Below are 24713 nucleotides of genomic sequence, written 5' to 3'. Positions count from 1 at the left end.
AGAGCAGTCAGTACCTCCCCATCCCGGTTCGCAGTGACATGTGTCAGGAGAGACACACCTTCCATGCACACACTCCTCTGTGCAGAGTGCTGGTAAGAATAAAGAACACAGCATTGGAAACATAGTAAGTGGTTGGTAATCGTATACTGAACCATGCTTTACAAAGCAATATTTTGTCAAAAAATATTAAACAAAGCAAACACACACAAAAGAATTACTTGCAAGATTTAATTAATACTAAGTGACCAAAATAAAAACCTCTTGACAATGATAAAGTCATGTGTCACTTCAGCTCTTTGTAATGCAAAACTCTAATGGCAGAAATTACTTTGGGCAGCAGTTTTGCTTCAGAATGAGATTTTACCAAACTGACATTATTATATTACAGAATATCAGCTGCTTCTGTTGCACTCAAGTTGCTACTGTTCATAAAAGAAAATGGAGTTTTAAGTGTATTAAGATCCAAGATAGATTTGTAAAAAAAGAGCTCAAGGAAAAAGAAATAACTTTATGACATGTTGCAGCAGCTCTAAGTGCATCCTTGTCTTTTCAAGGTCATCAAGTTTTCCATAGCTACAGTGCTCTGTATCTTATTTGTCTACTGTTGGATTATTGAATGTTCAATATCCTCAAGGTTCCAGCTATGAGAAAACGGTTGGGTTTACTGTCTCACTTGCCACTTGACAAGAGATACGGATGTGGTCCTTCTCCCTAAGTAGGAACAGCTCATGGTTTCAAGTCTTTTCTTCTCCTCCACTGCTTTGGCATCTGACTCACTTTCCAGTGGATGCTGGTATGCCCATCATATACCAACAAATGTGGAAAATACTGTATAAGTACTTAAAAGACTGAACCTTACTGCTTACTACCTTATTTGTAAGTACTACTACCATTTTACCACTCAGGACATTGTCTGTCAGTGATGCAAACTATATGGTTGTATAATATAACATACATAACATGATTTCCATTTAGACTAATATATATGAGTTATTAACAAATATGATAGAGTAGCAATGAGACCGCTATATTAACTTACATATAATATAAAAGTATATCATATATATGACTACAAAAGACTTATTCCAAGACAAAGATTAATTAATTCCTGTCTAAATTGACTTGGGAAGTAGCTTTCTATTGCCAAATGGAAAACCAGGCTGAACCACCCAATTCATTTTAAATCAGCCAGTGACATTTCTGAAAGTTGCACTGGACCAACGTAGGAGATGCCCTTTCGGTTCCCTGGTACCTCATGGGCCAAGTGTTTTCCATCAGTCTTGTACATTTGAATGATTCCTGCTATATTTGATTCTGCTTGGACTACCAGACTGGATCATATCTTGAATCTACACTCAGGCCAGTATCAAGGTCAACAGAAACATTTTGCTGTCTATTCAGGTTTGGGGTCATTGTAGACTAAATCTACTAAGCTATTCATAATATATTTAAATCCAACATCAAACCACAAGTGAACTTTCAATAATTCTATAGGACCTATCTTCCTGCTCTTTATCCATCAAATCACACATAGCCAGCAATTAGAATGTTGTCTCGTTATAACAACTGCAAGATCTTTCTAGATTAGTCATTTCCCTTCTAGGCCTGCTGCACGTCAAAGGTGCAATTTATTCTTATTTCATATCCTGTGTTTAGACAGTATTGCAGGGTCCATGAAATATTGATAGCTAATTCTCTAGTCGCTAATTGTCCTAATCTTTCGTGCAATTATTTCACTTGAGTTAGGGTTTCTGAAGACAGCAAAGCATCCCAGCCTACAGCTGTAACTTTAATTCAAGATAGAAAAACCAGAATTTTCCACTAACGGAATACATGCCCTCATGCAAGCCTTTAAACATGGCTAGTTATCCATGGCAAGAAGTCCACATACAGAACAGCCACAAACTGCTATGAAAAGTAGAGCATACTAGAAGATGTACAATACAGTGGGATAGGGATACTTCAAGAATTCTGCCCCGTGTAGCTTTATCTAGGAACGCAATTCTCATTGACGTCTCTCTTGTACGCTAGTTTTAAAATGGGTGAGGACACAAACCCAAAGATTTTTCTGTTCCCTGCACTGACATTTACAAATCATTCTTATGCATAAAACATATAACTTTTTATCCTTTTAATTAGGTCAGGTTTCCAGGTCAAAGCATAACTTGGGAGCAACAAGGCTGATAGTGAGCTATTTCTTCCCTCTTCCAAATAACAAAATCACTGCTCATTATAGGTCTGAATTTAGTGGATTTAGCCACACAAACATATCACACCTTAACTACGTTAACACAAACGTGAAACAATAACTAATCAAGACAATAAAATTTACTTAACCACTTGCCTATGGGCAGAAGTGCTGACTTCTGCAGTAGCACTTCAGTCCCTCAGAACAGTGCTATGCGAGACTCACAACCAGAATCAAGAGAGCATTCCTCATGCTAAAGCAAGCAGTAACACGCAAAATACAAAAACGTACTATAGAGAAGCGCATCTCTGGGTTTAGGTGTTTTGAAGTCCTGCATAGCTGAAGATGACAAAGTTTAACGAGCAATTAAAGAGTCAGGTAAGGTAAAGACATCCTCGGAACTACAGTTTCTCTCATCTCTGGTCAATCACCTTGCTAAACAAGCAGCTCTGAGCTCACTAGCACATAAGCATTTAAAGCTGTGAAATTACACAGCACTAATCCCCTAAGTGGGGATCACATAAATGCCCCTTTTTGAAAAGAGCAAGCTTTTATTTTATTCAAGGAGGCAAAGAAATGGATTCCTGTGCTGTCTAATTCAAACCAGGCCTACACAGGTCCATACGCGGGTCACATTTTGGTACCACTCTGAAGTTTTACCATAGCAAATAAAATGTTGAATTTCCTCTATAAAAGGCAATTCTTGCCTTGCTCTAATCTTTAGAGTTTAAATTAATTTTTCATTCTATTAACATTCAACATAATAGGATACAATGGTCCCCAAGGCATTCTTCATAATACACTTTGTACAGTGGTTTGCAAATGATCTTACAAGTTAATGGAACTATAAAAATTACTTGCATATAAAGGTCAAGAAAAATAAAGATAAGTATATACTTTCTGACACTGTCCTGTTCAAGACTCAGCTAAAGGCCCCTGGAGTAAAGAAAACTTGTACTAAAATGCAAAGGATATAATTCCTCCCATATAAGAGCCCAAGTAGTTCAGCTTCTGGAATTCCAGACTTTTTACATCTGCATTTTCCCTTGATCAATTCTCCTGAACAATCCAGCACCTCATTGATCAGCCCATTATTAGCATTCTTGGCATGAGTTTAAAATCAGTTTGTAGTTTGATTCAGCCTGGTAATAAAATGACCTACATCAAAGCCCTGCCAGGATGCCATCTTTGCAGCAATGTGTTCAGCATGAGTTATTTGGCTGTGTTCAAGGTCACACTACAACTGCTACTTAACATGGAATAAAGTCAACCAAAGGGCTGTGTCACAATTCATTTGATGCTTATCACTTGCTTTATAATTACAAACAGAGCTTTTTTTAACATATAAGGTCGAACCTCCGGGAAATAGGCCTAAAGTTGAAACTCTTTTCACACTTGAAATGACTGCATAGATTTCTCTAACAGTAGCACGTATTTAATTATTGCCCTGAATTTGCATTTGGCTGTATTCAATAGGCTGTCTGGGTCTCCTATCTACACCAGCACAAAACCACCAGGATAATGTTATTGCAGAGTATGCTGCGAAGTGGAGCAAACTCTTCTGCCTGCAGAACACTTTCAATACAGTTACTTCAGTTGAATGGCATCACAATTACTTTGTCCTAGACAAAAGCAGCCACAGCCCAGGGATCCAGAGCTCCTCCATCTTTCTTGGTGCGGCATTCCTCTATAGGGGCCCAAACTATGACTTTGGAGAGTTTAACCCTGCTGTACTATGCTGTTTACCGCACTCATCATTACATTACCAACTCACTGACTTCTTATACTCCATTAAGCAAGGTAACTAACCGTGCCACAACCACCGCCTCAGCCTCTTTCCTAGCGGTACAAGTGCATTTAGAGAAGAGTTTTATCCTAGGGAAGTGAGTGTGGAGTGATGGTTTTGTTAGCCTGACCAAAATTCTAACTTGTATATTTATTCCGCAAAAGGGGCAGACCAAAAAATAAAACATGTCTTGTGGTTGCGACGGAATGTGGTAACGCTTACAGTGATCCTTGGAACCTGGAGTTCACAGCCACCAACCCAACAAGTTCCATCTCACTCCCACTTCAGCCAGTGGATTTCATTGTGTCAGACAAGAAAAAAAATCTTCAAAACAAAGACCATTATGTTTACAAAGCCTAAAGGAACCCAGTATAGAAAGGAGAGAACAGGGTTCATGAACTGCACTCTTTCACAGCAGCATGTGCTGCTGGAGAGACGTGCTGGAGTGTTCTGTACAAGCTAGAGTTTCCTAGGCTCTGCTGGCATTTGGTCCAGGAATTGTAGTGCAGCCAGGAGGTGACAGAAAGCATCAATAAATGTAAAGAGGTTACAATAATGGAAAATACTGCTAAATGAAGACCCAGTTTCTACTGTAGGAGAGCACAGACACAACGAGAAATTCACTGTCCTAGAACTACACAGAATGAGCTGGTCTGTCTGATTGCACGTGTGGCAAAAGGACACTGCCCCACGGTTGTAAGATCTTCAAAATACCCGTCTTTTCTCTGCCCCATCTTAGGCAGTCTCTGCCCGTTTTACTTCACTATGCACTGATATCACCCAAACTCTGACCATTTCTTTAATTTGCTGTGAACCAAAGGCACACCTGCATTTTTCCCATATGTTGCTGGGATTTTACCTTTAGCTCATCCAACGATTTTGCCCCATGTGTGACAGTTATCAGACTGCACAGCATAAATTTAAAGGAAAAAGTGATGCTTTCCTTCACTATTTAACATGTAATCCTGCAACAATTTAGGTCATTTTAGCACATTCTTCCAGTCTCTCGTGCCACCTTTAAGGGAAAGACTAATTCCGTCAGGTGAAATTGCAGTTATCTCATGGCCAGTCATTTCAGATAATGTGGAAATATCAAAGAAGATGAAAAAATATTAAGAAGATGCTTGCCCCTTATCCATTAGGAATCTGTTCACTCAGGGCCACTCTGGTGTTTCCATCTTAATATACTAGCCCAAATCCAGGCTGTCCTGAGTCTACGATATTAGCTTCTTTAGGTAAGCCTGTAGTCAGCTTTTGGCTAGATTCACTTAAAATGGGCACAGAAATGGGAGGTTTGAAAGTAGAAGAAAGATGACTACAGCTAAGGCACCTAGGTAGGTTTTCCTTATTTTTAGATTATTGCTTACTTGCAGAAAGGAAGATTCCCTCTCTAAATCACTGCCTTTCTGTCAGGAATCATGCTGATTAGATGGTTTTCTCTATAATTGTTTCAATGAAGTGGGATAATAGTCACTTGCATTGCTTAATGTCTGTGGTCATCCCTCAGGATACATCCATTAATTTATCACCTTGGATAGCACTTTAATGCAGGGTTTAGCAACTTTAATAGATGAAGAGATCTCAAAGCCTGCTCAGGCTTTGAGGAATTTATACTTTCAGTATACAGCAACCCTTGTTTTTCATCTCCTTCTTGTTATCCAATGAAAGTACTAATAATAAATTACAAAAACAAGGAGATCTATGCGAGCAAAGGAAAGATGAGACTGACATAGATCGTATACAGCAACGGGTTGCAAGATCAACTCCTTCTCCTGTAGGTTCAGTTCCATTACATATTTCGGCAGATTTGGAATTAGAGACTATGCATCTCTGAAATTAGAACAGAATCAATGGTCTTTCTCGTCATCTGGGATAGGGGGAGTTTCTGACCAGCGCCTTAGTGAGATATCGATCTGTGCAGAGTAGCAGATAGGTTGTATTATCCTCAGTCCTGACACCCTGCCAAAACTTAGGGAGTCAGCTATGCCAGAGACGACTTCCAAATGCCTAAAGCAAAAGAATCGAGAAGATACATTTTGAGGATTTTGTCTCCTCCCAGGAGCAGAATCTGACATATGCCAGTGTCATTGCTGACAAAGTATCAGCAAACCCCTGTACGAATCTGATAGGAGATGAGGATTTGTTAGTAAGCATAAAACCTACGACAGCTTCAGGCCAGATTTCTATTATCAGATATATGACAATCTGGGGTGCTGCTGATTAACGAGAGGGTGAACACTTGGACCCCCACATTCTTCTCATGCTGAGTGGCTCAGCCAGATCACATGAGCTAGCATACAGGTCCTGAAGTAATTCCAGCTAGACCTCAGGGTTTCAGACTCTCAGGTCCTCACAGGATGAATGCTCACAGTTCACTGATTACTGGAGGATCTGGCACTCATGAGAACCTAGTTCAGCCCATGTTGTATGTTGTAGGCTTTACTCTAGGGAGGGGTTAGGGAAGTAAACTGTGCCAGGGAAGGACAAGGCAGAGAAGAGACTGCCGCTTTTTCTATCTGCCTTGAGACTGGTGGAATGCTTTTTGGAACTGCAGTCGCTTTGGTTCTGAGGAACAGCTGAGCTGGAGCAGCAGATCCTGAGATAGGCATGGCATCACATCAGCGGCCATAAAAAAGTGCCAGTGACAGTAATAGAGAAGAAGGTTAAAGCCCTGCAAAAGGAGAGGTCGATGGCAGCCACATATAACAGACTCTTTCTGTCATTGTGATGCCCCATTGGCTTCATCTGCTCTGGTGGAGAGAGGGAATGGGAGACAGTACTCACCATTTAATAATGTCTGAGTGACAGCTGAAAAGCAGCCTCCTTGTAGCAGCAAATGTCAGGAGAGCAGAACTGGGGTCAGGAAGCCAAACCGTTTTGTATCCCTGGCTGCGTGAATAACACAAGAGCTTTGCAATACTTCAAAGCACAAAAAGGGAATTGTGGGAAGGCACTGCAGGACTCAACACTAAAGTCCATCTGCCTTGCAAAGTGGACAGGTTACGAGGCTGGGTAAAAGTAGCACTGATCCATTAGTCTGCAGATAAAGTTACAACCCAGCTCTGCCGAGATGAATGTCTGCAGAGGCATGAAGGAGTTTAAGAATCCTGGCAAAGTCTGCAATGAAGAGAAAGCATCTGTTTAAAGCTTACTTCAATTGATTCGTGACTAACATCACACAGAAGGAAGGCCTCAGACCAAGTTCATGGATGACAGCCCACACAGTCCTCTTACTCACCCTAAGTGCTCCATAGGGATTGGGAGACACAAGAACCCTGGCTTCCTTTGTGGGATGAAGAGAGAAATTCCACCTCCAGGTGAAATGCTAACCACTCTAAGGTAAGCCACACTCCAAATCACTTGATGGTCTTTCTCACGACCATCACAGAATGTGAATCTGAGCCCACTGAGAACTTCTTGGAGAACAGCTAAACATTGATACTTGTTGATCATTTAAGGCCTGCAACGGATTTTATGCATTTTCTGTCACTGCTTCAACTAGAAATAATCATTGCATTCTACTATCTTGAGAGTAAAGATTTATACTGAGATCAATTCTGCTGATCAATGTTTGAATACAATATTATTCTATGGGATAATTTTCAGCATTTAACTTTTTCTGGTAAACGATTTCCCATCACCTCACTGCAGAGTTCAAAACAATCACTATCACTAGTTCAAACTGTTAATGAGGTTAAGAGAGATCCTGAATCAGCAGAGCAGAATCCATGACCCAGGAAAGCTTTTCCCCCACTGTGCCCTCTGTCTCCTCCTTCCATTTGTGTAAATTGAGCAACTCTTTCCAGCAATTTGTAGAAAATACATTTTCACTCATTAATTTTCTACTGGAACTTGATTCATTCAACCAGCAAACTTAATGACAATTTGTCTGCAAATTGTGCTTTTATTGCACCTTTGGAAAGAGCCCTACTCTCTTTCCCTAAGTAATGTAGAAATATTAACATGTGCTCTTACACATTGTCTCTCATTCTCTCTGTATATGATCTAGCAGACCTCACTAAAACTAAATGCAATCAAATAGTACTTGTCAGCAGGAGGTTCCAGGCTTTTTGACGACATTAAGAGGTAAGAAGTAATTTTCCTGGGCCAAAAGCGGTAAAAGTATTCCCCATTCTGTTCTTAACTTGAGAGGAATTCTTTTTGACGCCTGAGGGAATGAAATGCTTGACAAGCTGGGGAACAAAGGAGAACCTCCTACCAAACCACCAAATTAAGATCTGTGGCCCTTTCAGCTTTCCTGCCAACAGATATGGAGAAGCCAAACCTACCAGAAGAAAAGTAAGCATAAGCTGATCTATCAAACTACCTGTGATGGCAAGTAGTATAAAACTGCACTCAGCAGACTGCTAGAGGAACGACTGTTCTCCACTCCCTGGTATGGGTATGCTTGCCTGCAGTCTGGGCTCTCCTAGGAGTTGGGGCAAACATTTCCATCCTAAGAAGACTGGAGGAGTATACAGTACCCCACACATGAGGGAAGTGATAACTACATCACAGATGAACAGGTAAGGACTTGTACACGCACGGCACATCTATACGAAACTCGCCAGTTGTGTGATGGTATTCACAGACAAGTGAACTTCACTATAGAATTTTTGCTAATACTTACATCACTGCCACCTCTGCCTTCTTTCTATGACTGTCAATCAAATAGACCAAGAATTTACAGGTTCCAATGCTGACTGGGAATCTGTTTGAGTCAAGCATTGAAAAAGGAAGCATATAGGATAATGTCAAAGGAAATCAGCAGTTACAAAAAAATCAGCATTTATAACAAAGGCAAGATTCTCAGATATGCTACGGCAGGCAGTGAGAGACACAAGTAGCATTTTGGTCTAAAAAGTCTCCTTCAACAATCAAGCCATCTTGCCTTGTTCTCTGGAAATCACCTCAAAATTACAGCATTTGTATATGTTGCTGCAGGTTTCCCACTCAGGGCATTAAGTGAACATCTTTGTGTACTAATTCCATCATAGTGCAGCTCCTCGAAATATTTATTCTTGGATCTGGTAGTGCTGCCACATGTCCCCAGCTCTCTGATTACTGATTTGCTCTGAATTGTGGGTCTCATGCCAAGAAAACCCTATTTTCTGTCAGTAAGTGACACAGCTCCACTGCTGATTGATTTTCATAGCAGAGAGTATGTGCCGTCTGTAAAAGCAAGAAGGGGTGCATCAAAAATGTCATTGCTGAAAGATAATAGTAGATAGATCAAGGCATCTAGACTGCATGATACTTCTGGCTACCTTTACAGAGCAACACAACATCTAACAAAAGTAAACTACGCTGATTCCCCTAGATTAATTTCAGTCCTATAGCATATTGAATAAGCTATTGATTTTTCAAACAACATTTTTCTTCATTATTATTCCAGATTTCATCAAGCCAATCTAACAAAAATCCTTCTCTCTGTTTCTTACCAAAAGCAGATGAATACGGACAAATTTCTAAGGCAAACCTGTTGGTGAGGCCAGGCCTGTGAATGCAGATACAGTGATATCAGACTGTAAGGTATGGACGAGTGACTCGCTTCAGCAGAGCCCATGTGTGCACCACATTGCTGTAACTGAAAACCTCCTTCTGACACTGGCTATACTCAGTGCCAGGTTCACAATTTCTCTACAAACATGCTTATAACATGTTTCATACACTGTTTCTTGGTTTTAATCGGAAAAACAAATATCTTATTTTGCTTAGTTTACATACTTAAGTAGGGAGCTTCTTCAGGTTAACACTTCAGGTTAATAATTCAGTGGATTTGCACATGGATTTCAGGGCATTGAAGTAATAAAAGTAAATCATAGTATTCAAGAAAAATCTTGATCAAAAGAAGAAAGACTTTCAAACAGATTGAAAATATCTCTTGATTTACTGCATCAGAGCAAGTGCAATTTGCAAAAGTGAACGTCCATGTCAGACATGCTGAGCTTAAGATAAATTATTCAGAAATGTTTTGTGATCAAATCTGCAGCAGACTGAAGTTTCATGAAAAATTTCCCTGGGGGGCCTTAAAAAAAAATCTTTATTCGAGAGAAAACACAACAATACACAAATATTAATTCTGTAACAGAAAGAGAATGTCTAGATAACCAGTCAGAAAGTAACTGGTCCTAGAGAATGTGTTCACGGCTGGTTAGAAAAGCACTGGCTCTGAACAGCCTTTTGGATAGCTGATTAATACTTGTACACTGGACTAGATTATGAAGTGTTAACAGATGGTTTTCAAGCTATCAGCTGACAAGCTCCTTTCTTCACCAAGAACGATCAGGGAACCAAAGATGAACACTGATTTACTGCCTGACTCCGCTGCAAACCTAACATTACCACCTCTGTGCACTCTGGGAACCTTCAGCTCACTCCTACTAGCCATTTCACCTGCACCCTTTTTCTGTTTCGCCTCCCCGAAGAATTTATGCCATTTTGTTTCACTATCATCCGCTCCCTAAAGTAACTCATGCAAACGTCTCAGGAAGGTGCTTTGCTACATAAAGCCACAGAAAGAATCAGCGCATCCATACAAAAGCACAACTCACTCCACAGATCAGCTGCTACTTCAACAGCAACAGCAGATATTTATTATGGGTGAGGTGTTAACACCTCAGAAATGGTGTCAGTCCACAGCTCTTAGTCAAGCTGATGGGAACTGTAGCGCTTGACACCTGAGAAAGCCCAGCTCCTGACACAACAGTATGGGTTGAAGAGGAAGAAGTTATTTCTTTCCTGAAGTCCCACAGTGATCATCTGTGCCATTTGGCATCTTAATATTTTTACACATTGAAATGTAAATCAGTTCAACGAGAGTTGTAACTATCTTTTTATTTTAACATATGAGATTGCTTACCACAAAGTTTGAAGATACCTTTCATTAGAGAGCACTATCTGTTGACATTGAGCTAGAGAGAGCTGCATTTCTTTCAGAGACTATCACATATTCATCATCAAAGCTTGCAAAAGCAACTGAAAATCCGCAGAATAATATATATTTTTCCCACCATGAGACATTGAATACACGCCAAACAAGACAAAGCTAAGTGAGGACAAAGGGGACTATGACCTCTTTAAATTCCCACCCAATAAACCCACTGCCAGGTATTACCCAGCATTTAAGAAACCAATATCAATAAACACCACTAACCTAGTCTGGTATTGCACATGGCAGGCTCATGTGGTATTCCCAGTGTGAACATCATCAGTACTTTTAAGAGGGACTGCTAAAAGGATGTAATAATTACAGACACACATTCCAAAAGCTCATGTAAAAGAAACGTATGTTATGCATAGGAAGATGCTGAGAACAGTATACTTTAAGCCTAACACGCAGCTCTTGGGCCAAGTTCAACCTGCCAAGGGCTTCCATCCAGTCTCATTCCTGTGATAGAGGAGACGGAGAGTGGCTGAATCGTAAGTAAATGCACCCAGGTAGCCAAATGCCTCCTTCTGCCCACACAGGCTGACATATTTAAGGCACCTACAGCTCATGATATAAATGGCTGGGAGACCAGAGGGTGGCAGAAGCCACCCTCTGCCAGCCCAGACAACTGCCTTGTTCTTTCCAAAAGTGAGTGAAAAATATTCAAAATCAGTCGTTTGCATCAGCTTTCAAAGTAGTCTCCTGTCATTACTGAAACTAAGAGGTGGAAGACCCCAAAAAAACACAGAAGGAGGTTTTATGAGGATCTTATTGATGAGTAGTTTTTATTAACTGCAGAATGGCTGCATGGTCATATCCAGGGTCTGCCTGGGATGGAGTTAATTTTCTTCACAGCAGCTTGGATAGTGCCACGTTTTAGAACTGTGACCAGAACAATGCCGATAACTCTAACATTTAGCTATTGTAGCATTTGCACAGCATCAAGGCTTTCTCTGTTGCACGTGCTGCTGTGTCCCTCAGTGAATAGACTGGAGGTGCTCAAGAAGCTGGGAGGGGATGCAACCAGGCAGATGACACAGACTAACCCACAAGGTATTCCCGCACCATAATGTCATGCTCAGCAATAAAAAGGCAGAGGGGCTTTTGGGAGATTAGCCATCTTGTTCTCACCAAGCAGCTGGTATCAGGCTACCCCTGGGAGGTGTGAGTTGATTGCCTTTGCATCACTTGTTTTGTTTCTCTCTTCTTCCACTTTGCCTTCGCTTATTAAGCATTTTTTATCTCAGTCCATTAGTTTTCTTCCTTTTACTCTTCCCTTCTTCTTCCCCTGTTGCACTAGGTAAAGTGAGTGTTGCTGTGTGGGTCAGTGAGTGTGCAGGTACCACCAGGGCTGACCCACAGCACCATGCTCTGCTATTATTGTATTGTATGCACTTAAGACATTCTCATGGTCATATCAATTCATTTTCACTTGTAGCTTCAGTCTTGTAAGATGCCTAGAACTGAGGACGAGAGGCAACAGGTGCTTACACCTGCCACAGGTTGCATAGCACTTTTTTCAGTCAACAAGGAATCTGTCTTAGAACAATTCCCCACAACTGACTGACAGCTTCCCTGATGTCTAGAGTTCAGGTGTGACAGAGGCTGTGGAACAGGGCAGGGAAAGGTCACAGCCAGAGGAAAACACAATATGAAACAAGTGGGGAATCTCAGATATGGTATGTACAGCAGAAGCTCTTCTTAAAGGCCATGTAGATTTGGGTAACACTTTTCTACTAGGCTTTAAAACGTCTTCAGAACACAAGAGAAATAAACCTAATAAATGGGTGAAGGATATAAAGCAGTGGTCAAGAAAACAACTTCATTTTTTAAGCCTGCTCCCCTGTGTTCTCTCCAACAGTATATTAGACATTGGGACATGGCTCCTAGGCTACACTCTGCAGTACGGTAGCGGAAGGTGAATGCAGACAACCAGTTCTGTTGCATGCTCCTTGAGTTGCTTTCCTACCAACTCACCTGCTCATTCAGTGGAAAACTGGGATTCCTCCCAGGTAACACACAGTGGGGAGAACATTGCTGCTGCTACTACCACTGTGGCTACTACTGGAAGAAAAGTTTCTTCATTTCTGTGCAAGTTTCTCCTCAGATGTGAGCACGGGCCCCAAATTATTTTCCTCATATTTTTCACTGGATGAAGACAGATGGAATCATCTTAAATGCAAGTAAGAGGAGAAATTTCAAAGAATCTCCTACTGTCATTTCACCTCTATAATTAATAACGCTCAATGCAGAATGGCCTTCCACACCATTTTCTCATGCTCACACATCCCAAATCAGACAGAGAAAAAGAATATCCCCCAACACATAGTATCTATGCACTGCTATATCATTTCCCTTAATTTATGTTGCATTATTGATGTACAGAATGTCGTACTTGAATAACGTAACAGTAAGGCTCTCACAGAAAGCACTCGCACCAGCTTTAATGCCTGTCTATAAAGACAACAAAAATATATTTCCTATGTCCAGCAGTTTTCAAACAATATATTTTCAAGTTACAGGAACGCTCACCATGAGGAATTTAAAATTGAGGCAAGGAGGAGCAGGAGGAGGAGGATGAGGACATTTCTTCTAAGATGTCAATGAATATACAGTGAAAATAATCAAAAAATCTGACATATGAACAAACATTATGAATATTCAGGAAGTTTAAGCCGCTGATTCAACAGTTCCTGACAGTGTACAACTTTTGCACTGATCACACAAGCTATTATTTTTCTTTTCATCGTAAGTACTCTCTGCTGTGGTGTTGGTGTGTTGTTATAACATATGCATTGAATCATAAGTATTGTAATTCCTCCAGATGGCAGGAAGCTCTGGAACTGTTACTCTTATGGTACAGATGTTTAACAATCCAGCCATATGGCTCCAATAAGGCAGCCTTTTCAAAGATCACAAAAACTACACTAGTCATGCAGCCTTGTAAATCTGAGTGCAATCCCAAGGTACTGCAGAATGCTCATACTGCTACAATACAAAGCCACACATATTATCAAGTTGCCATGTCTACTGGAATCATATTACAGAATTTACGAAACATCACTGAAAATTCTGGAAATAATCAAGTTCCAATCTAGCATAATTTCACCAGGTCAGATATTAAAAGAACATCACTCGTTTGTTTTTTAATTCATTCAAGGTGTCAGCCATGGGCTAGCTGAAAGATAGGTAAATAACTACATGGGAATGTAACAACAACCCCAGTCTCTGGCCTGAGCAAACTCCCAGTCCAGGTGACAAATTCAGATTCAGCCAGCAAGACCAAGGATTTCTCTATAAATAGATTTGTCAAAGTCAAGAAGCTCTGGTGATGGTTGTGGCAACTATAATGTGGAAAGCTGAATGTTGAGAAACAATCTGACACCAATAAGAACCTGGACAAGAAAGGAAAGAACCATGAAATGGTCAATCTATAACTCTACTAAATTTTGGCAGGTTTGAATTACAGATAAATGGCAGCAAATAAGATTGTTAGAACATTAATCCTGTCATTATTAAGTCCTGTCACATTGCACAGATTTATACATTGGAAAAAGAAGGTAAGGTACAAGAGTGAAAAGTAAAACTCTTAAAAGCTAAATTATCTCAATCTGGGAAGAAAAGGTGAATTCCCAACTTTGTGCTTCATGTTTTTTTTCTGCCAAACTTCAGATCTAAGTAGGTGCCCCTTGTAGTCCCATATTCCTTTCCTCTGATGCTTGGGTCTTTGACCCTTTGTTACCTAGTAGAAACGTCTCCTTTATATAAATCTGTAATGCAAGAACAAGATTAAAATGGACAGACAGGACAAAGCATTGGTCTCTCAAACAAAAATACATCCACTTGGTACACTGGGATCTTTCTATCTGACGTATTCTTAAAGGGAAGTATTCAATTATCATCTACTCAAAGGGTAAAAAAAAAAATGCAGAAAACCCATGTAATATTCCTTTTCTTCTTCCTTTTTATGAGCAGCAGAGTATTCAGAGATTCTTTATCTACCATAGATACTAATCTAGGCAATATAATTTTAAAATATCCTTAGGAAACCCTTGCAGCGCAGTTGAACTCTGTGGTTGTTTAAAAAAGGATTTTCTGCAGTTTATGCATGGGCCCTGCCAAAAGCTTACTGTGGCGTACAAGTACAGTACACCATCGTTGCTCTGATTTACTACCCAGACTGTTCCATTTGTTTTCAGGGACACCTCAGTGAAAAGCTATGTCATGCATAAGAACATTCAGAGAAGAGGAATCATTTTGCAAAGCTTCCACAATGGTAGCAAACATCAATGGGAAAAAAAAAAAAAAAAAAGCAGATGTGCATTTGCAGCATTCTTCAGGTGGTATTTTCTGAATAACATTACAACCAAAAAATATTTCAAACCCTTTGAAGGCCCAAAGACAACTTCATGCCCCAAAACTGCTGGTGGGCTGGCCAGATGCATTACTTACCAGTCAACAACTTCAGTTAATTGACTTTGTGCCTGAATTCCACATCTTGGGGGGCAGTGGCATAGGAAAATCTCAGAGGGCAAAGAAGACACCAGAGAAAGAGTGGCTGAGCAAGAGGCTCTGGGTCAACCTGATCATTTAGAACTGAGGGTAGATCTTATTAGAACTAATTCATTTAGTAAGTCGCAACAGGAGAACACAGATAAAAACATATGTGACATTCTTTAAAAAGAAGGGGAAAAGATCAAAACAGTAGCTGAAAGCCTTCACTTCTGCTTTAAAATCCAAGAAACAGTCATTAATGGAGATTTAAGCTTAGCCTTCTCTAGTCTAAACATGTCACTGTTAATTACAAAGCTATTTAGCTTTTGTAAGAAAAATGCTATTAATGAAAGAAGAACCAATTAGCCTTTAATCTACAAACTGTTTTTTAATCAAAGTTTCTTCTGATCATCACATTCACTGCGGGATGTATTCTCTCCTCCCTGTGTTGTAGTGGCTTCCATGATTGCTAATAGAACAGATTTTAAAGGGCTGGCTGAGCAGACAGAACACTCTCTGCAGGGCTGGAGCTTCCTTCCCTTCACGGCAGTGGAGCTGAGCAGGAGCACAGTCACCCCTGAACCACACCACCCTATGACAGCACAGACAAGCGGGATGATTTTGATGGTGACTCCTGACCTGCGTCTTGTAGCAGCTGCCACTAAAGGAGCGGGCACTGACATGTCTAGAGGAACATGGGACAGGTTTACTGGACTGCATGTTAGGAAACAGCAAAAAATAGCAGTGTAAAGAAAAAGAAATGGGAAAGGGAGGTGAGGAAAGAGGCAACAGCAGGGAGATGCCACCAGGAATGAAAATGGAATTCACTGCTGACTGTAAAGAATGATGAATGGGAGAATTTGTTTGTGGGCACAGGAATATATTGTGGAAAAACAAAACATGGCAAAAGTAATGAGACCAGTCTTGATGCATTTGAAACAAAAGAAATTACATGGGAAAAAGATCACATTAGCTAACCGTTGCTGTGCCTTCAAACTGTTGGTTGCAAGGTAAGAGTTTCAATAGCTTTTGGGGGTTTTATTGTCATGATTGAGGTCTTCATTTACATCACTTCTCTTTCAGCTGCACTTTACTCAGACCTCTCAGGAAGGACAACAGACAGAAAACATCGCCAAGGCACACAGTCTGCATCTCTGACCAGGCAGATGATGAAATATAAGAACCTGAATCTTGTATGTGTAAACAAGAAAGAACACAAGCATCATCTGCTCTGTCAAATGTGACACTCCCAGTCTGACCAGATACCTGTGCTCTGTTCTGCAGCAGCAAAATGTTGCTGTATGGTGTACGCTGTTCTTTCTCCACTGTATTAAAGACAAAATTTTCCTAGTAGCAACAGAACTAACAATTAATTATTAACCTTATGTAATTATTTATTTAATAACATAACTAATTATTTATTTAATAGCATAATTATTAATATTAAACAATTATTAATACTAATAAAAAAGGACTTTAAACTCATTGTCAATATCCTCAAAGACTCAGAAAGTCTGCAGAGATCTGCTGTTGCAGCCAGTGTACCAATTAAAAGAAAAAGAAATTGCAGACAGCAAAGTGAAAATAAATATCTTCTGTGCCAGACAGGGGTCTGAGCCACAAAACTCAAGTTGGTAATAAAAGTATGTGGAACAACTGCTGATACGATACGGAAACATGGGAAATTTAAAGACAAGTACAAACATAACATAGGAAGGATTTTAGCAAAGACAATAGGTTACAGTACATGTTTTTCAGGACTTGAGTAACAGCACCCCACGCTCCCTCTGTAAAATAAAGCTGATTCTAATGCCTCATCTCAAAGGGCCATTACTTTAGAGAGGCTTTGGACTGTGAAAAACTAACTGTTTGGCATAAAGGTCATTTAAAATGAGATTAGAGTCCATTCCTGGTTTTGAGGTGCTCATCTATTACAACATAAGTACAAAATAGGTACTTAGATAAAAACACTAGCAGAACTAGATAAAATAGCTTCAAATCATTATGTCAAGATATTTAAAATTAGCTGGATAATTGTCTGAATTTCACATTTAAGTTATTCTATGGTGCTCTAAACCTGTCAATAAAATTTGGATTCTGATGCTGATCAAAACCTCCCCAAGTTGTTCTTGTGTCGTAATCCCATTCTAACAAGACATAGACAAGAGATCCCCAGCTCCATTCTCCTTTTGAACGAAGTATAGCAAATGCTTTGTGTCTCAGACTACTTAGAGTGCTGCAAACTGCACGGTTGGGGGAACAAGAGATGGGAAGTGGCAGCAAGTTCCTGCCAGAGGAAGGAAACCTGCTCCCCTCACCCAGACAGCAAAGCCCCAGATCCCCCTGGCGAACAAGTACCAGGTGCTGCAGGTGGAATCCAGCCCTGAGGATGAGGATGGTGCCTCCCACAGCCTAGAATCCTTCCCTAGGCTGCACCATTCTCAGAAAAAGATAAAAACATCCTCCATCAAGAAGAAGAGGAGGGTGATTGTTGTAGGGGACTCCCTCCTAAAAGGAACAGAGGGACCCATTTGCAGACCGGACCCGCTCCACAGAGAGGTCTGCTGCTTACCGGGTGCATCAGGGAAGGAGGTAGCTAGAAAACTTCCTTCCCTGGTTCACGAGACAGACTACTATCCTCTGATAGTCCAAACTGGTAATGACGACCTAACAAACAAAAAGGCCAAAGCCATCAAGAATGGCTTCAGGGCAATTGGGAGAATGATGGAGGGCTCTGGGGCACAAGTAGTATTCTGCTCCATCCCAATGCTAAATAGAGAGGAGCGGGAAGCCAGGATGAAGAATTCGATTAATACCTGGCTCCGAGCCTGGTGCGAGGAGAGGGGCTTTGGCTTTTTTGATCATGGGGGGGCTCACGCACCCCCAGGCTTTCTCGCTAAGGGCGGGAAACATGGGTCTCCTAGGGGGGCTAAAGCCCTTGCTAGAAACCTAGCCAAGCTCATAAATCGAGCTTTAAACTAGATGTGAAGGGGGAGGGGGTTGAGCCCAGGCTAGACAGGAACGAGCCTGGACGTGGGGAATTGGTGATTGGGAGAGGGTGCGCGGGTGAGGACCACCAGTACCTCACTACACAAAAAGTGGGGGAGAACACACCTCAGGGTGCTAAGGGAGATGCAGGCACTCTGGTGTCAACTACTCCAGTTACCAGGCAGTTGGGAATGAACCGTGTTCCCTCTAGGAGGGCTGAAGGCTCGGCAGCTCAGCTGAAGTGCATTTACACCAATGCACACAGCATGGGAAATAAGAAGGAAGAGCTGGAAGCTGTCATAGGGCAAGGGGCCTATGATGCCGTTGCCATCACAGAAACGTGGTGGGACGACTCATATAACTGGAGTACGGCTATGGTGGGGTATAAGCTCTTCAGGCAGGACAGGAAGGGTAGGAGAGGAGGCGGGGTAGCCCTCTTTGTAAGGGAGGACTTGGACTCCATTGAGATGGATTGTGGCCATCAGGAGGTTGAGTGCCTGTGGGTCAAAATCAGAGGAGCCCACCAGAAGGTAGATTTTGTGATGGGAGTCTGTTACAGACCACCCAACCAAGGAGAAGCAGCTGATGAGGTCTTCTATAAACAGCTGCGGTCAATCTCTAGATCGATGCCTCTTGTTCTTGTGGGAGACTTCAATCTGCCTGATATCTGCTGGGTGTACAACACAGCAGAAAGGAAGCAGTCTAGGAGGTTCCTGGAGTGCGTGGGAGACAACTTCCTTGCACAGCTGGTGAATGAACCAACAAGGGAGGGTGCCCTCCTTGACCTGCTGTTGGTGAACAGAGAAGGCCTTGTAGGGGATGTGGCGGTAGGTGGACGCCTAGGACTAAGCGACCATGAGATGATAAAATTTTCTGTTCTAGGTGAAGTGAAGAGGGTGGTTAGCAAGACTGTAGCATTAAATTTCCAGAGGGCAGACTTTGATCTCTTCAGAAGGCTGGTTGGTGAAGTCTCATGGGAGACAGTACTCAAGGGCAAGGGAGCCCAGGAGGGCAGGGAGCTCTTCAAAAGGGTGGTCCTAGCAGCTCAGGAGAAAGCCATCCCCGTGGTCTGGAAAAAAAGCCGGCAGGGGAGAAAGCCAGCTTGGTTGAATAGAGAGATCTTGAGTGATGTCAAGAAGAAGAGAAATGTTTATGGGCTCTGGAAGAAGGGACAGGCCTCTTGGGTGGACTACAGGAGGGAAGTGAGATTGTGTAGGGAAAAAATCAGAAGGGCTAAGGCTCAGCTAGAAACTGGATTGGCCAAGTCTGTGAAAGATAACAAAAAATCTTTCTACAAATATATAAATAATAAAAGGCGGACTAGGGAGACCATACAGTCCCTATTGGACACAGAAGGAACAACAGTGACAGGGGATGAGGAAAAGGCTGAGGTACTTAATGCTTTCTTTGCCTCAGTCTTTAGTTGTAAGGAGGGTCGTTCCGTCTGTGTACTAACCCAGGAGCTAGAGGAGCATAATGAGGCTCCCGTGATCCAAGAGGAGGTGGTCAGAGCCTTGCTAGCCCGACTGGACAGCTACAAGTCTATGGGGCCGGACGGGATTCACCCTAGGGTACTGAAGGAGCTGGCGGATGTGCTGGCCAAACCCCTTTCCATCATCTTCCAACAGTCCTGGAAGACTGGGGAAGTCCCACTGGACTGGAGGCTGGCTGATGTTGTGCCCATCTACAAAAAGGGCCGCAGGGAGGACCCAGGGAACGACAGGCCTGTCAGTCTGACCTCAGTGCCAGGGAAAGTCATGGAACAGGTGGTCTTGAGTGCTATCATGAAGCACATGCAAGAGAACCGGGTGATCAGGCCCAGTCAACATGGGTTCACAAAAGGCAGGTCTTGCCAAACTGACCTGATCACTTTCTATGACAAAGTGACTCGGCTGCTGGATGAGGGGAAGGCTGTGGATGTGGTCTTCCTGGACTTCAGCAAAGCCTTTGACACAGTTTCTCACAGCATTCTGCTTGAGAAACTGTCAGCCTCTGGCTTGGACAGGCGCACACTCTCCTGGGTGGAAAACTGGTTGGCTGGCCGGGCCCAGAGAGTGGTGGTAAATGGTGTGAAATCCAGCTGGAGGCCAGTGACGAGTGGGGTTCCCCAGGGCTCGGTGCTGGGTCCAGCCCTGTTCAATGTCTTCATCAATGACCTGGATGAAGGCATCGAGTGCACCCTTAGCAAGTTTGCGGATGACACTAAGCTGGGTGGAAGTGTCGATCTGATGGAGGGTAGAAAAGCTCTGCAAAGGGATCTGAACAGGCTGGACCGCTGGGCAGAGTCCAACAGCATGAGGTTTAACAAGGCCAAATGCCGGGTCCTGCACTTGGGGCACAACAACCCTATGCAGTGCTACAGACTAGGAGAAGTCTGTCTAGAAAGCTGCCTGGAGGAGAGGGACCTGGGGGTGTTGGTTGACAGCCGACTGAATATGAGCCAGCAGTGTGCCCAGGTGGCCAAGAAGGCCAATGGCATCTGGGCTTGTATCAGAAACGGCATGACCAGCAGGTCCAGGGAGGTTATTCTCCCTCTATACTCGGCACTGGTGAGACCGCTCCTCGAATACTGTGTTCAGTTCTGGGCCCCTCACCATAAGAAGGATGTTGAGGCTCTGGAACGAGTCCAGAGAAGAGCAACAAAGCTGGTGAAGGGGCTGGAGAACAGGCCTTATGAGGAGCAGCTGAGAGAGCTGGGGTTGTTTAGCCTGGAGAAGAGGAGGCTGAGGGGTGACCTCATTGCTCTCTACAACTACCTGAAAGGAGGTTGTAGAGAGGAGGATGCTGGCCTCTTCTTCCAAGTGACAGGGGACAGGACAAGAGGGAATGGCCTTAAGCTCCGCCAGGGGAGGTTTAGGCTAGACGTTAGGAAAAAATTCTTTACAGAAAGGGTCATTGGGCACTGGAACAGGCTGCCCAGGGAGGTGGTTGATTCACCTTCCCTGGAGGTGTTTAAGGCACGGGTGGATGAGGTGCTGAGGGATATGGTTTAGTGTTAATGGGAACGGTTGGACTCGATGATCCGTTGGGTCTCTTCCAACCTGGTTATTCTGTGATTCTGTGTGATTCTGTAATACTGAAAACACCTAACATTAACATACAGGACATTTTTAACTAACAAAGCTCACAGGTGTTGCTGAAAGATCCCTTTTGCTTCTTGTCCCCCTCAGACTGACCTAACATTCCAGAGCTTTTTATTTACTTGTGCAGTGCAATTAGGACAAAGTTCTTCCAACATTTGTGAGGCTTTAAAAAGAGCAAAATTATTGACAGGAATCATGCGAAATACAAGGAGTTTTTAAATATTCCTATCTGCAGTAAGAACTTTCAAAATTCAAAGACAGAAACTTCACGCTACTACTTAAACTATGTAATAGTTCATTCTTACTTGTTTTATGGATTCCCCTAATTCTTCAATGTCAGTGCACACTTGCATAAATTACTCCTCAAAGCAAGGTCTGATTTGAGAAAGCACCCAGGAACTTGATTAAATCCCTCCCCAATGATTTCAGCAGAATTTTACTTAGGTACTTGAAATGCATATACCTGAAATTACCTGAAATGTTCTGCATATGCAATTCTGACTGAAATCAGTGAGATCTGAGGGTTCTGAGCAGCTCTGAAAATCAACCCTTAACATCACTACTGCAACATGTCTTTACTTTGTCTACAGCTCCTCCAAAAATTACTTCTAATTCTCAGGTCTGAATCAAGGCTCTGTACATACGTATACAGTAGTCTCCGCTTTCATAATATCCAGGGCAGCACTGAGATCTTCGCCAATACATCGTTCTTAGTCCTCTTCGATATGCTGTTTTATAACTTATTCTAAATTGCAAGACAGAAAGCCGTTTGACAACATTGAAAATCAATGCCTACGGTTAGAATCATATTTGTGTTAAATTATAGTAAGGATAGCATTCAATAATTATTTTAAAATGCATGAAAGCTTTTGATATTAAAAGCCACAATAAAAAAAAAAATCAATGCTTGTTTTGAAACTTGAAATATAACTTGTATTACAAACACAGCACTCATGGCAGTCAATCACCGCAGCCCTTCCTAGGGCTGCTATCTTAAAACATTTCCCCGGTTCTAAAGGAAGGGCAAGGAGTTCCTTCAAGAATAAATGATTCATTAGAGCACATCAGCAAGGTCAGCAACCATCAACAGAATGAACAGAATCTCCTGCAGAGACCCCTCTTGGTGGGCAACACAAGAAATCACAACAGAAACTGCTCTCGATACACAAAAGGCAAAGTTAACCCCAGGAGATTTCCTCCTACTTGCTAACTCTTCCAAGGCATTAACACCTTGCAAAATGACATTATAGTCCCAGTTCATTATTTAAGGTTTGTTTTCTCCAACAGAATCCGTTGTGCACAGCAAGAAATTAAAAGACGATCAGATGGCTGGAGCACCTCTGCTATGAGGACAGGCTGAGAGAGTTGGGGTTGTTCAGCCTGGAGAAGAGAAGGCTCCAGGGAGACCTTGCAGTACCTGAAGGGGCTACAAGAAAGCTGTGGAGGGACTTTGTAAAAAGGCTTGTAGTGAAAGGACTAGGGGCAATGGGTATAAACTGGAGAGGGGCAGATTTAGATTAGACACAAGGAACAATTTCTTCTCCATTAGAGTGGTGAGGCAGTGGCCCAGGTTGCCCAGGGAAGTCACGGCTGCACCATCCCTGGAGGTGTTCAAGGCCAGGTTGGATGGGACCTTGGGCAGCCTGATCCAGTGAGATGTCCCTGCCCACGGCAGGGGTTGGAACTAGGTAATCTTTAAGGTCCCTTCCAGCACAAACTATTCTATGATTCACCTTTCTGTATTGTTTTAGACTTATTCATTGCATTAGCAATGAGACCACATTAGAAAAGGAATATTTAACAAGAAACACTTCAAAACAGCATTGTTCATTTGAAATTACCCAAACTGAACAAAATGTATCATGCCTCATGCTACATAAATTTATCAAATTTGCTCTCCTGCGTTCCAAGCTGTACAACAGCCCAGGAAGCTCTGCACCTCTGTTCAGTTCCAGGCATTGTAACACAGAAGCTAAAAAGCAAAACCCCGCAGGCAGACTGCATTGGGGCTGAACAATGTTTTTGCTATGAATGCATGAAAGTTAAAGTACCAATCAGCCTGCTAAAACTACTCTGAAATACTGCAAATATTAGCGGGTCTTTATTAGGATACTTTTCTACTTGGAATCAGGATGACTATAACAGCAATATCTTGTAGCACGGGAAATGCACACTGTTTGGTATCAGCTTTTGTTCAGTGCTAGAAATAGACCCATCCTCATTTCACCACTTCTTCAATGCAGGTTTGGGTGTGGTATTTCAAGATTAAGGAGCTGCAGGGGGTTCCTTCCATAAACCTGGATGTGCACTGATCACTTGGAAAAGACAGTTGGTCACGTTTGGTTGTGTAATGAAACTTCCAATCACAGGGTGGGGTGAACGGCAAGGATATGTAGTCCTGAATTACCCCATAAGAGTCTGACTGACATTGACCACACAAATTTCATGTAAAACTCTCCGTCTACTTCAGTCAGTGTCCTAGAACACCCAACACCGTGGCTATTGTACTAAACACATCTTTCCGTACATATCCCTACTGAAGTACCACAAAAGCTTCGATAAAGAAAAGGTTATGTGAGGAGATGAGTAAGCAAAATAAGTCTAAAGTACCCAGGTATTAGCTCTTACCTGTGTCGAGTGCACTTGAATCAGTTCAGTATGTCAGTACATCTTGTATAATAGATCTGATCAAATGGGTGAGTGTAAGATTCCTGTACTGTCACAGCGTAGCTAGAAGCAGACAAAGGAAGAAAGTGAAAGGCTGTTTGCTGCAACACAAAAAGCTTCAGTTCCCTGTATCTGCTGCTCCTCTGCCTCCCGGATGAAAAACAATTACATCAATAATCCCAGGAACTTTGGGCCTTATTGAAACAGAACCAGGCTCCCTTCAACCACAGCTCTTCTTGAGCATTATGGAAAAGCTTCTAACTTGGGCTCTATAACAGAACTAAGCAGAGCCATTTCAGTTGGAGTAACAATCAACCCCTCCTGGAACAGACACAACTGCTGCTAAAATTCATGGTAGTTTAGAAGGTGAAAAAGGCATTTAGTTAACTTGATTAGTGTAAATTTTAACAGGGAGGAAAGCACCATGGTTTTAAAAAATGTCTCGGCTGCCATCCTGCCTAGGGCAGTTAATTTTTCCTTGCATTCCACAATACTAATGAGAGCTTACGTTAACTTAGCACTGCTGCATTTTGCCAGCGTGATGGAATGCTCACACTTCATTTTATGATGAAGCAG

The 24713-nt window shown here is 42.1% G+C and overlaps 1 long non-coding RNA gene across 1 annotated transcript; it reads right to left on the bottom strand.

The window, feature by feature from the left end:
- On the bottom strand, window positions 1-24202 carry LOC138725896 (uncharacterized). Its single transcript, XR_011338323.1, has 3 exons — window positions 24099-24202; window positions 22115-22215; window positions 1-89 (listed from the first exon to the last, which is right to left on the bottom strand). It is a non-coding gene; the product is annotated as an uncharacterized lncRNA (long non-coding RNA).
- Between the last annotated feature and the right edge of the window lie 511 nt (window positions 24203-24713).

Source organism: Phaenicophaeus curvirostris, chromosome 12 (genome assembly GCF_032191515.1).
Source record: "Phaenicophaeus curvirostris isolate KB17595 chromosome 12, BPBGC_Pcur_1.0, whole genome shotgun sequence".
NCBI lineage: Eukaryota > Metazoa > Chordata > Aves > Cuculiformes > Cuculidae > Phaenicophaeus > Phaenicophaeus curvirostris.
This window is presented reverse-complemented; position numbering and strand designations above follow the sequence as displayed.